The following is a 12,212-nucleotide window of genomic DNA, read 5'->3' as shown; positions in this document are numbered from 1 at the left end:
CACCCCATCATATGTTCCTGGCTGCTCAGAACTGCAGTGTGTGGTGCATCCGCGTGAATATTCTGGAGCTCTGTTAAAAGCTAGTCTCTTGTTAGTTTCACTATTTTATAATATGCGCCTTTCTTTCTCCCGCTAATCATCCCCCTTCCCTCTTCCTTGTGCCCCATCTCTTTCCATTTCTCTTGTGCGCTCTTTCTCCTCCTTCACCACCTTCCTTCTGTCTGTCGTTCTCCACTTCTGTATTTGGAGAAGGACTGATGGAGATCTCACTAACCCTCAGTACTCTATCTGAGGATTGCACAAGAAAAGGGCTAGAACATTTCCACTGATCATGTGTACCTTCTGGTAACTCTTTCAATTATTCAATCTATGAAAATAAATTGATACCGTTTGCTGTAGTTGTGTGATACAGTGCTGAGACAGGCAAAGTTAAGTTTCTGTGAGTGTTTCTCTGCTTGATTCAGTGCAAAAGCATTGAAATGGTTCAGTATTGCCTGGCAGCTCAGTAGTATACATGTGTGCTTCGAAAGCTTGTCAAGCATTTGGTCAGTCATGGGCATTGCATGCCATTTACGCAGTTTTTTAGTAAATGGGATGAGTATAAATAATTTTACATCATAAAATATTTGTTCATAACAAATTACTTTTTAAAGGCAAATGTAGGACCTTTTCTGTCCAAAGATGTACAGCTAAACACATTGAGAAGTTTCTTATGTTGCATTGAAAAGAGTACAATTTGATATTAAATATTTTGGCTCCCATCGCCTGAGACCTGGGAAAATATTTTTTTAACACCTGCCCTTTGCTTCTAACCAGGAGCGTCTGGAAACTTGGCACAAGAACCAGTGTCCACGAGAACACTTCTTCTCTGTATGTTCCCATATACTTATTTTTAGGTCTCGTGCAGCGAGAGACCTCTTGCAGGGGGTTTAGGAATCGCACACGCTCGAGCGTGTGCTTTTCCTTTTGGGCCATGCTATTGGCCTTTGTGTGCGTCTTTTTTTACAAAGACAGCACGCAATTGGCCAAAGGCGGGCACATTGCTCTGTCCATGGCCTATTGGTGTCTGTTACGCGCAGCAGCAGCATATGTATCCAATTATCGTGCCCAGACACTGGTGCGATAATTGGAAACATATGCTGATGCTGGCAACCGCGCGCGCACACCAGCAGCTCCCGCATCTCGTTCTGCTTGGATTTTCTTCTCCCTGTGTCATTTCTTGTAGTTGTGCTTTGTGGTTTTTTTTTTTTGGTTTTTTTTGTCGATAGTAGTTGCTCTGAATGTGTGTGTGTGAGCGTGAAGCCTCTGTTTTTCAGTTGCTATGTACACAAGCATACACACACACACACACACACACACACACACACACACACACACACAAACACACTGTCACGCTATTCAGCATTGTTAATAGAGTTCCTGTAACGCACCCCGCCTCCCCACTGCCCCAGTGTGGGAGCAGGCAGGTAGGAGCGGCCAATTGAGTGGAACAGAACACTTTGTATGTTTTCATGCCTGGGCGGAGAGTAGTTGGGGGGGGCTCCTGTGTGTCTCCCCTCAGGTGCCGTGGCTCCCGCACGCCTTATAACTCAAGGCATAATTGGTAATGCTGCTCTCTTTCTTCCCATTGCTCACGCAGTTTTAATTTCTGAAGGCCCCGGCTGCGATTTCCCAGCACCGCTGTGCATTTATAGCACGCCTACGTGTCAGACTTTTGTTATATGCACGTGGCGCGCTGGCAGCCTCGGCATCCAGGCATCGGGTGATGCCAGCCCCTTCAGAAGCGGGTCAGAGGCGGCGGAGAAGCAATGACCAGTGCAAGCATCCCTCGACAACGTGTGCATCCCAAGAGCCCTCACCGTAGTGACTAAGGGTGGAGTTTAGAGTGGAGTTTGGGGCGAAGCTAGGGGCGGGGCTAAGAGAAAAGCATTTGTTAACCAAATTTAAAACTTTCTAAGTGCACAACTGTGTATGAGGATACATAACATTTGTGCTATCTTTATTTTTCATTCTGTATGTGCATAAGGATACATTCAGCAGTGTTTTGAAATTTCAAATGTGTGCAGATTGTTTCTGCACTTATGGAGTATGAACAACATTTGAATTTTCACTTATCCACAATAATTAATACTGTGTGCAGCCTGAGAAAGAAACCTAGACAAGGACATCCCAGGATCCTTTTCTTGTCGGCAGATTTGCCTCTCCAGAGAGAGAGAGAGCTATATAGATATATATTTTGCAATCCAGTTCAAACGATGATTGAAGAGGCGCCGACATCGTGGGAGATTCCGTCAAAGAAAAATCTTTATTCTCAACTCTAAGGCCAAAAGTAAACTGCTTCCAAATGAGGCGCCTCACACGACGTGCAAGCTCTCCGTTTTATTGGTAGACATCAAAGGATACAGGAGAGTCCTTACAAGCATAGTATCAGCATTGCCTTTAAATTAAAATCCATACGCGTTTCGGGCATTTCCTATCCCTTGACCACTGGCATCAGCAACGGTAAACAGCAGCAAAGTATCAGCGCAGCTGCGCAGTCTTAAGTATCCACCCCAGTGGGGAAATGCATTCTGGTAGATATAGTTCTACTAAGTATAATGTCCTTAGTGGATGCCGCCTTCTCGCCTAGTGCTGCTTATCATATTCCACAGTGGGTTGCTTTCATGGACACAACTGTAATCCTTAACTCTGTGTCTTTCCGACCGGGCACGTCGTTCTCTCAGTGCCTCTTTTACCTCGCGCTGCGGATCCGCCATTAAGCAGCAGGGTGCCTCGCGGTCAGAGCCGACCGCCACAAATCTAAAAGTGCACTTCTCCCAAATGAGGTGCCTCACATGCCGTGCATGCTCTCCGTTTTATTGGTAGACATCAAAGGATACAGGAGAGTCCTTTACAAGCATAGTATCAGCATTGCCTTTAAATTAAAATCCATACGCGTTTCGGGCATTTCCTATCCCTTGATCACTGGCATCGGCAACGGGAAACAGCAGCAAAGTATCAGCGCAGCTGCGCAGTCTTAAGTATCCACCCCAGTGGGGAAATGCATTCTGATAGATATAGTTATTCGCTGAAAAAAAACATAGGATTCAGGCACGTTATAGTTAGGAATTAGCATTTTAAAAAAACCTTAAAAATTCACTGAAAAAACCATAGGTTTCAGGGACATTCTAGTTAGCTGGGCTTTTCACTCGTACAAAACCATTGAAATTCCCCCGTTATAGTTAGTTCAGCTAACTATAACTCGCGTGCCCGCAATGCACTGCTGATGACGTCACATAGTACATCACTCATGACATGGTCAGTGACATCTCAAATGACATCACTGATTACATCATCCAGTGAATGTGTGTGTTTCTGAAAATTACATGTTTTATATATGTATATCTCAAGGTAGATGGAAGAATAAATGGGTATATAAGTGTCTAAGTGGATGATTTGTTTTTGAAAAATTGATTGTATAACTGACTGATTAAGTTTATCTTAGTGAATACATGGCTTTGTGAGTAATGTTTAAATATGTAAATATCTGTATCCGTCTCTCACTGTGTATAAGAGGCTGCATGGGTTGGTGAGTAGCTACATGAGTGTCTATATAGGTTATTAGTTGTTTTTTTGAGTATCAGTATGAGTGTCTGTATGGTTCGGTGGGGGGTATTACGTAGTGCATAGGTGCATGAATGATTGACTCACTGTTTGTATGTGTTGAAGACCGCATGTATGCAGGACTGTATGGGTGGATGAGTGTGTGCATGGGTGTGTTAGTGAGTGAATGACTGTCTCAATAGTGTCTTTATGAGTAACTACATATGTTTTAAACTAGTATATGTGACTATTGGTGTATATAAGTGAGTATATGTGAGAGTGAGAGATTGAAAGAGTTCCTGCATGAATAAGTATGTGTTTCTATAAGTTATTGTTTAAAAGACTAAGTATGTGTAAGTTTCTGTAGAAGTAAGTGTGGTGGTGTGTGTATAACTGTATATGCAAGTAAATGGATATTTGATTCTTTATTAGCATGAGTGACTGTGTGTGAGTAACTCTATGGATGAGTGGCGTTGTGTAACAGGATGTATAGGTGTATGAGTACATATGATGAGTGAGTACATGTATGAGTGACTGTATAGGACTCTTGGTGAATGAGTGGATGTGTATGTGGATCTTAGAATTACTGAATAGGTTGTTGTAACTGGTATTGGTATGTCCATTGTTTTGAAAATTTTAGTTTCTATTATTGAATGTGTGTATCCAAGGTTATATTAGGGGGGGAGGAGGTCTGCCACTCTATCACAAGGATGATGTCATCAGTGATGTCATTTGAGATGTCATGAGTGATGTCACTGACCATGTCATGAGTGATGTAATATGTGACTTCATCAGCAGTGCATTGCGGGCGCGGGAGTTATAGTTAGCTGAACTAACTATAACGGGGGAATTTCGATGGTTTTGTACGAGTGAAAAGTCCAGCTAACTGTAATGCCCCTGAAACGTATGGTTTTTTCAGTGAATTTCAAAGGTTTTTTTAAATGCTAATTTCTAACTATGCCTACAGAGATAGGACATGTGAAGAAAGAAGAAAAAACGCACAGAAAGGAAAAAAAAGAAATGCAGAAAGAAGCAACAGATGTCCTCAAAGACGAAGAAAAGTGCAGGAAGAAGGATAACGTGCAGAAAGAACAAACAGAAGAGCAGAAAGAAGCCGTGTTGCAAAATCATCCTGTACCCTCAACTTTTTCAGACGGATACTGGTGGTAACTGAGTCTGACTAACCAGTCCTAGAGCCAGTGCTATGTTAAGACACTCCGAATACAGTGAAAACACCTACATACACTAGGGAACACTATGCGTTGGGGTCCCCCTGTGATTAGCATAACCTCCTCTGTAAGCCCCTAGTATATAATAGGGCAGGGGATTAAAACTGCCTCTTAAAACGTGCCACAGGGCGTGTTTGCACACGTCGCCTCCGGCCCCGTCCCCTCCCTTCCCCACTGTGTAAACACGCCCTGTGGCCGTTTTAAGTTGGGAGATTAAGTCCCCTTGAATCCTGAGGGTCCCTAGGATCCAACTAGACCACTAGGTACCTCCAGTAAGCGCCACAGAGCTGCGTTGCAGAGAGATGTAAAAAGGGGCACGGCCTAGACCACCTCTCTGCAACGCAGCTCAGTGGCGCTTACTGGAAGCACCTGGTGGGCTAGTTGGCCCCCAGGGGCCCTCAGGATTGAAGGGGAATTATTTCCCCAACTTAAAACGTACCATAGAGCGTGTTTGCACACGTCACCTCAGGCCCCGTCCCCTCCCTTCCCCACTGTGTAAACACGCCCTGTGGCCGTTTTAAGTTGGGAGATTAAGTCCCCTTGAATCCTAAGGGTCCCTAGGGTCAAACTAGCCCACTAGGTACCTCCAGTAAGCGCCACAGAGCTGCGTTGCATAGAGGTGTAAAAAGGGGCGTGGCCTCAGAACACCTGTCTGCAACGCAGCTCCCTGGCGCATACTGGAGATACCTGTTGGGCTAGTTGGCCCTCAGGGACCCTCAGTATTGAAGGGGAATTAATTCCCCAACTTGCAACTGGCCAGGGGGCGCGTTTGCAGAGTGCTGCAAGGAGGGGGCGTGGCCTCCGGTGCGATGCCAGTCTTTTATTTATTTTATTTTTTTAAGAAGGAGGGCTGTGTGGCCCCCCTTTTTCTAATTTATTGGCCCTGGGGACCCCATCCCCCAGGGCCTGCACCCTAATTAATTTTGTTGAAAAAATAAATTTGGCCCTCCCAAGGCCTTAATCGACCCCCGGGACACCAACCCCTGGGTCATGGGCTTTTTTTTTCTTTTTTCTTTTTAATTTTTAGGAGAGGGGCTGCGTTGTCCCCCTCCTCAGGCCACTTATGGCCCCGCGGACCCCATCCCCGGCCTTTGTTTTTTACTTTTTTTTTCAAAATATATTTATAGAAACACCTAGGACATGCTGGAGAAACCGTATGTACCTATCACCATGACGATTTGCGTGATATTCATTAAAAGGCGACTATACATACAATGAATCCACGTGGAATGTATTTACACCGCTAGTGAAGCTCTGACGTGTCTGACGCCCTACCGTGCCTAATCCCGGCGCCCCCGCCGGTGGGTAGTCTCCAAGTAGACACCCTTGTCGTTTATTTATACAAGCATGGGTAGCTATTGACGGGCATATTTAATACACAGAGGTGTGGCTCACTGGTTAGAGGTGGCAGATCCGTAAGCAGAGAATCGGCCAGGGACCAGGGTTCAATTCCCGACGCGGCAGGGTTGTGGACCAGGGTCAAAACGGACTCGATAACTCTCGCCTCGGTACCTACTCTAACCAGGAACACACTCTGCAACTCTGGGCATTAAGCTTGCCTCATCTCTACAACGGCCCCCCACAGACGCCAGGGATGCCTGGTTTCACCTTGGAGATACCCAGAAAGGGACCATCTCACAGGGATAGCCAGGACGGGTTCCCCAGCGGTCTATAGCGCCGGGACACTTCCGAGTAGCTGTGCGCTGTATAAATGAAAATAACATAACATAACACACGCACACCAAGCCATTCAAAGGGGATTCGACAAAAATTCTACCAAACTATGCAAGAAACCCCCCTCACGGTTAATAAAACACACATCCACCGTCGGATGTGTAATACTTTTTATTTTACTCTCTGGAAAGGAGACCAACCTCACTTGAGTCACAGCGTGCTCCTGGCTGAGCCCAATGCTGTGTTACACCCACCAGTGCCCGCTGAGTGCCACACACCTGTGTTGTATTCCACCAGCTAGTGCGTATGCTATGACACTCTCTAGCCCATGTGCACTGTAACACCACCCCGTGAGTATGTCATGCCACACTTGCCTTCGCACGGGTTATATTGCCCCATCTAACGTGCCTTCCTCGATGCCTATGTTATAACGCACAGCGCTATGCCATACATATTACAATCTGGGATCCATATTTTTGTCGCAGTGCATATGCAACGTTACACTCCCCAGCACATATTTTATATTACAACTTTAGAGACTAGTTAGGTTACATAACACTGCCCTGTGCACATTACACTCCAAGGCGCATATCGCATAGCACGCGCTAGTGCCTGTGCTATCTCGCGCTCTCCAATGATTCTGTCACTGCGCACAATGTATTGCATTTTATATTTCACGCCCCGGTTCATCTTATATCACACTTTTTGGTGCATAGTTTATACCATACACTATATCTAGTTTTCATTTTCAATCGTGCTCTCAGGACTAAATTCTATATAACACTGCGTCCACCTACCCTTTTCACGGGCATTACATTTTGCGATGGGGGTTTGCGGGTCAGGGGGTGTTTCTGCCAAGTGAGCCTGGAGTCAGTCACAAACGTCCTCTTCTTCCTGAATAAAAGTGAGATTATGCTGCATACTTGTTCATATTTTAAGTAGTTCGCACAGACACATTTTAAAAACAATAAAGTTCCTAATACCCACCTTCTCTGAACAGTTAGCTTTCTGCCCCATCCACCTCCTCCCTATCCTCTGTTGTCTGAATCCATGGACTAGCCTCCTCCCTCCTGCCATGCATGGTCTGATGTGCTGCCACTGCCCTCCATTTAGCATGATGTACCAGTCCACTACTCCTCCCCTCCATTGCCCAATTCTATGGCCCATCATTGACCTCCTGCTTAGCCTCTGTGCTTAGCTTGCTGCCCCTATTCTCCTTCCCCCTGCCCTCCGATGTCTTTGTGCATGCCCCTGCTCCATCCTTTTTGCCCACCATGTTCCATGGACCTGCCACTCCTATCTACTCTGAGTGTTCTGTTGAGCTGCCACTCCCCTCCCACCTGCCTAGCATTGTCAGATGACTGTAACCTGTCCCTGCCACCTCCACCTCCACCCTGCCTGTCCACATGCCATGCCCCTATCCCCTTCCTCCTGTCCCCCCATGGTCCATTTTACGGCCAAACCCTTCTGCCCTCCCTGGTCTGTTGTCATGCAACTGCTCCTCCTGCCTGTCCCGCGCGGTCTGTTGTGAGGCCCCTTCCCCTGAACTCTCTTGTCTGTGCCCAGGTCCTGACCCTCCCTTCTATCCTCCATGGTCCTTTGTGCATGCCCCTGCACCCTCCTTCTTGCCCATCATAGCCATTGTGCTGCCACTAACCCTCCCGCTTGCCATGCATGGTCTTCTGTGCTGCCACGGCCCCTCCCACCTTCCCTGTGTGGTCAGCTAGCTGCCCCTGACCCCCTCCCACCTTCCCTCCATGGTCTGTGTGTATGCCAACATAGTCTCACTGTTGCTCTCCATGGTGTGTCTTGTTTCTAGTGCCCATCCTGCCTGACCTCCATAGTCATCTTGCTGCTCCTGCCCTGCCCCCTTGCCCCCAGCCCTCTGTTTCCATGTGCAGACCCCTATTCCCTCCCTCCTGGCTTTTCTGTTATGCTGCAGCTTTCTCTCCTGTCTGTCCATTATGGTCAGCTAGCTACCATTACTACTTTCCTCTCTGTTCTCTGTTGTCCATGTGCATGGTCCTGTCCCCTCCCTATTGCTTTCTATGGATTGTTGTGCTGCACTCCCGTCCCGCATGCCCTGTGTGGTGTATTGTGCTGCTGCAAACCCTGATGCCTGCCCTGTAGGGTCAGTTTGGTGCACCTCTCCATGTCCCTCCTGTCCTCTGTTATCCGAGTCATGTCCCTACCCCAATTCCTCCTGCCTACCATGATCCAATGTACCATACTTGTGAACATTTTGAACTTGGTAAGAGGGAGATTTTGAAAAAAAACTGGGGTATTGATTTTCCCCTTTGAGTTACAATGAAAAAGAGGAGATTGTAGACAGATCAAATAAAGCCCATTTGAGCTTATAAACATTGGACGTTTCCTGGCTGAAACGGGTCTGTTGGCATGTATGGTTGTACTACCACTGCCTCTTCCTTCTGCCCACAATGGTCTATTATATTGCCACAGCCTCTCTTGCCAGTCCTGTATTGTTGGTTTGTTGCCCCTGCCCCCCTTTCCACTGCCCTCCATAGTCTGTTGCACTGCCACTGCCCTTCCTGCCTGCCCAGTGTGGTCAAATTGTTGCATCTGCACTCTCCTACCTGACTTCAATTTTCAGAGTCCGTGCCCCTGGCCTCTGCCTCTCAACAGTATCCCAATGAACAACTAGATTGCTAACATTCTATATTTATTACAAAAGTGTGGAACGCCTGACATCTTTATGTAATCAAAACTGTTATACCTAGAGCATTTTCTTTAGAAATTAAATGTTCGAGGCATATGAGCTGCAGATTGTACACTTAGCATAGATCGCCATCTGGTGTTGGGCCTGGATGTTTGCAGTTTGTTTTTGTTCTTTGGACAGTCTTTGGAAGTCACGAGTTCGGTGACTCCTCCTTTGGTCCGTACTGCGCATGGGCTTCGGCTCCATCCTCAGATTGTTTTTTTCCGCCATCGGGCTCGGATGTGATACTTCGTGCTCCGGCTTCGAACTTCTACGGTTCCAGCCTCGACGGAAAATCCTCGTTCTTAGAGTTTCTTCATCTATCTTCATCTCTCGAAGCGGCACTTTTCTCCATTCCACACATCGGCACCGGCCTTCGGGCCCTCCTCGACTCCGGTCCCGGCCGATGGAAAGGACTCCGTTCAAAAAGTGCCCAAAATGTGGGTCTAAATTTCCCCACACCGACCTCCATCAGGTGTGTAACCTTTGCCTCTCTCCAGAACACGAGGCTAGAGACTGCCCCGCCTGTAAGTCTTTTCGATCAAAAAAGACCATCCGGGATCGAAGAGCTCGACGCACCATGGCGCACTCATCGACCGCGGCTCCACCGGACATCTTCGGAGACGACACCGGAGCTTCGGGGCAACAACTCACCGAGCAGGAGGAAGACTTCGTCAGCGCTTCCGAGGCCGACGACTCCGACCTGGAGGACATCACACCGGCGCAGAGGGTCGTGAGTACTCTACCCGCTCCCAAAACCAAAGAGACTCAGGTTACACCCTCTCCTGCAGGCCTGGGTAAAACCAAACACGCAGCTTCTATCACCCCACCTTCGGGCCCGGTGTCGAAGCCTCACAAGTCTCACGGCAGCTCGAGCCAGCCGACGCCTGGTGCCGATAAACACTGTTCGGCACCGAAGAAAGTGATGCCCAGCTCGACTCCGAAGCCACCGGTGCCGAAGCCTGGACTTTCGGTGCCGACAAAACACAAGCACAAATCCCTCGGCACCGACGCTCCGGTGCCGAAGCCTACCTCGACGCCGAAAAAAACGGAGGTTCCAAAAAGGCATGGCGCAGAGAAACAACCCAAGTCCTCGGCTCCGAAAACATCGGCGCCAGCGGACCTTTTTACACCAGATCTTATCAAAAGACCTTATCAAAGGATCCAAAGACTGGGCTATTAACTTTAACTATCAAGAAAAGACGTCTTGACACACCAGCTCCTCCTCCACCGCCCAAGCGGAAGGACTCTGCCACATCTCCTCTCAGAGTGCCCTCCCCACCACCTCCTCCTCCTCCTCCTCCTCCTCCTCCTCCTCCTCCTCCTCCTCCTCCTCCTCTTCCACCTCCTCTCCCTCCCAGGTCTCCGCCACCCTTGCCTCATCATTCCCCGACCCCGTCCCCAGATCTGGATAACGGGGATCCAGATTATGACCCGGCGGACGCCCCAATGGACCCCACACCACCGGGGACCCCAGACCCATGGGAAGATTACCAAAACCCTGACATATCGGATGTGCCTCAAGATGACCTCTACCCATCCAGGCCATCCCCCCCAGAGGACTCACTAGGGTTTCACCACTTAGTGCAGAGAGCAGCACACTACCATGGGGTGGAACTGCATAGTGAACCAGTGGAAGACGACTTCTTACTGGATACATTTGATATTCAGGATAAGTCCACAGCCATCTTGCCCATGCTTAAGGGTGTCACCAAGCATGCTGCAGAGGTGTTCAAAGACCCTGTCAGGGCCAGGGTCTTAAACCCTAGAATAGAAAAAAAGTACAAGGCGGCACCCACAGACCCTACATACATTAAGGGCCCTGCTCCCTTAGATTCCCTAGTTGTGTCCACAGCTAGAAAGCGGTCTAACTCACAGTCCTCAGGTGAGGCCCCACCGCCAGATAAGGAATCGAAACTCCTAGATGCGTCTGGTAAACGCACCGCCTCGCAAGCCGCGAACATCTGGCGCATTGCGAATACACAAGCGCTGCTTGCGCGTTATGACAGAGCACACTACGATGAGCTTGAGGCTCTTATGCAGCACCTCCCGGAAAAACACAAACGTAAAGCTCATGACCTGATACAGGAGGGAAAGCTAATTACTAACACCTCCATTAAATGTGCCCTCGATGCAGCGGACACTGCTTCTAGAGCCATAAATACTAGTGTCCTGCTTCGTCGTCATGCCTGGCTCAGGATCTCAGGGTTCAAGCCAGAAGTCCAGGCATCCATACTAAATCACCCCTTTGACCAACAAAATCTCTTTGGGCCAAAGGTAGACGAAGCATTAGAGAAAATGAAAAAGGACACGGACACAGCAAAGTCTATGGGTGCATTACAATCACAGACCCCTAAACGCTCCTTTCGGGGTTCATCCTTTCGTAGCACAGGCAGAGGCTACTCCACCGATAGCGCCTCTACCTCCTACAAGTCCCCTCCTCAAAATACCTTCTCGAAGGGCTACCAAAGGGGTGGATACAGGGGCAACAACAATAAGGGCAGGGGCAAAACTAACACCACCCGTTCTGCCACCCCGCCCGCACAATGACTTCCCTCCGCTCCCCCCAGACCATCCCACTCCGGTCGGGGGCAGACTACAACACTTTATCCACGCCTGGGAATCCATAACATCGAACAAATGGGTGACCCAAATTATTCGGTCAGGGTACTGTCTCGAGCTAACATCTACCCCACCCAATATCCCACCAAGGCACCGTCCAATGTCTCAAGAACATTCCACACTGCTCAAACAGGAGGTGCTCTCCCTCCTCCAAAAACACGCTATAGAGCAGGTCCCCGTCAATCAGCAAAATCTAGGGGTCTACTCTCTGTATTTCCTGATACCAAAGAAAGACGGGACCCTGAGGCCCATTTTGGACCTCCGGCCTCTAAATGCATACATACATTCAGACCATTTCCACATGGTCACCCTACAGCAAGTCCTCCCGCTCCTCTGTCAAGGAGACTTTCTCACTACCTTGGATCTGAAAGACGCATACTTTCACATTC

At 48.3% G+C, this 12,212-nt stretch overlaps 1 protein-coding gene across 1 annotated transcript in view; it reads left to right on the top strand.

Moving 5' to 3' along the window:
- NOP16 (NOP16 nucleolar protein) overlaps window positions 1-12,212 on the top strand; it is an 81,772-nt gene that overhangs the window by 63,298 nt on the left and 6,262 nt on the right. The gene's annotated exons all lie outside the window — the stretch shown is intronic.

The sequence above is a fragment of the Triturus cristatus genome, chromosome 7 (genome assembly GCF_964204655.1).
Source record: "Triturus cristatus chromosome 7, aTriCri1.1, whole genome shotgun sequence".
NCBI lineage: Eukaryota > Metazoa > Chordata > Amphibia > Caudata > Salamandridae > Triturus > Triturus cristatus.
Note: the sequence above shows the minus strand (reverse complement) of the source record. Positions and strands in the feature narration are given on the sequence as shown.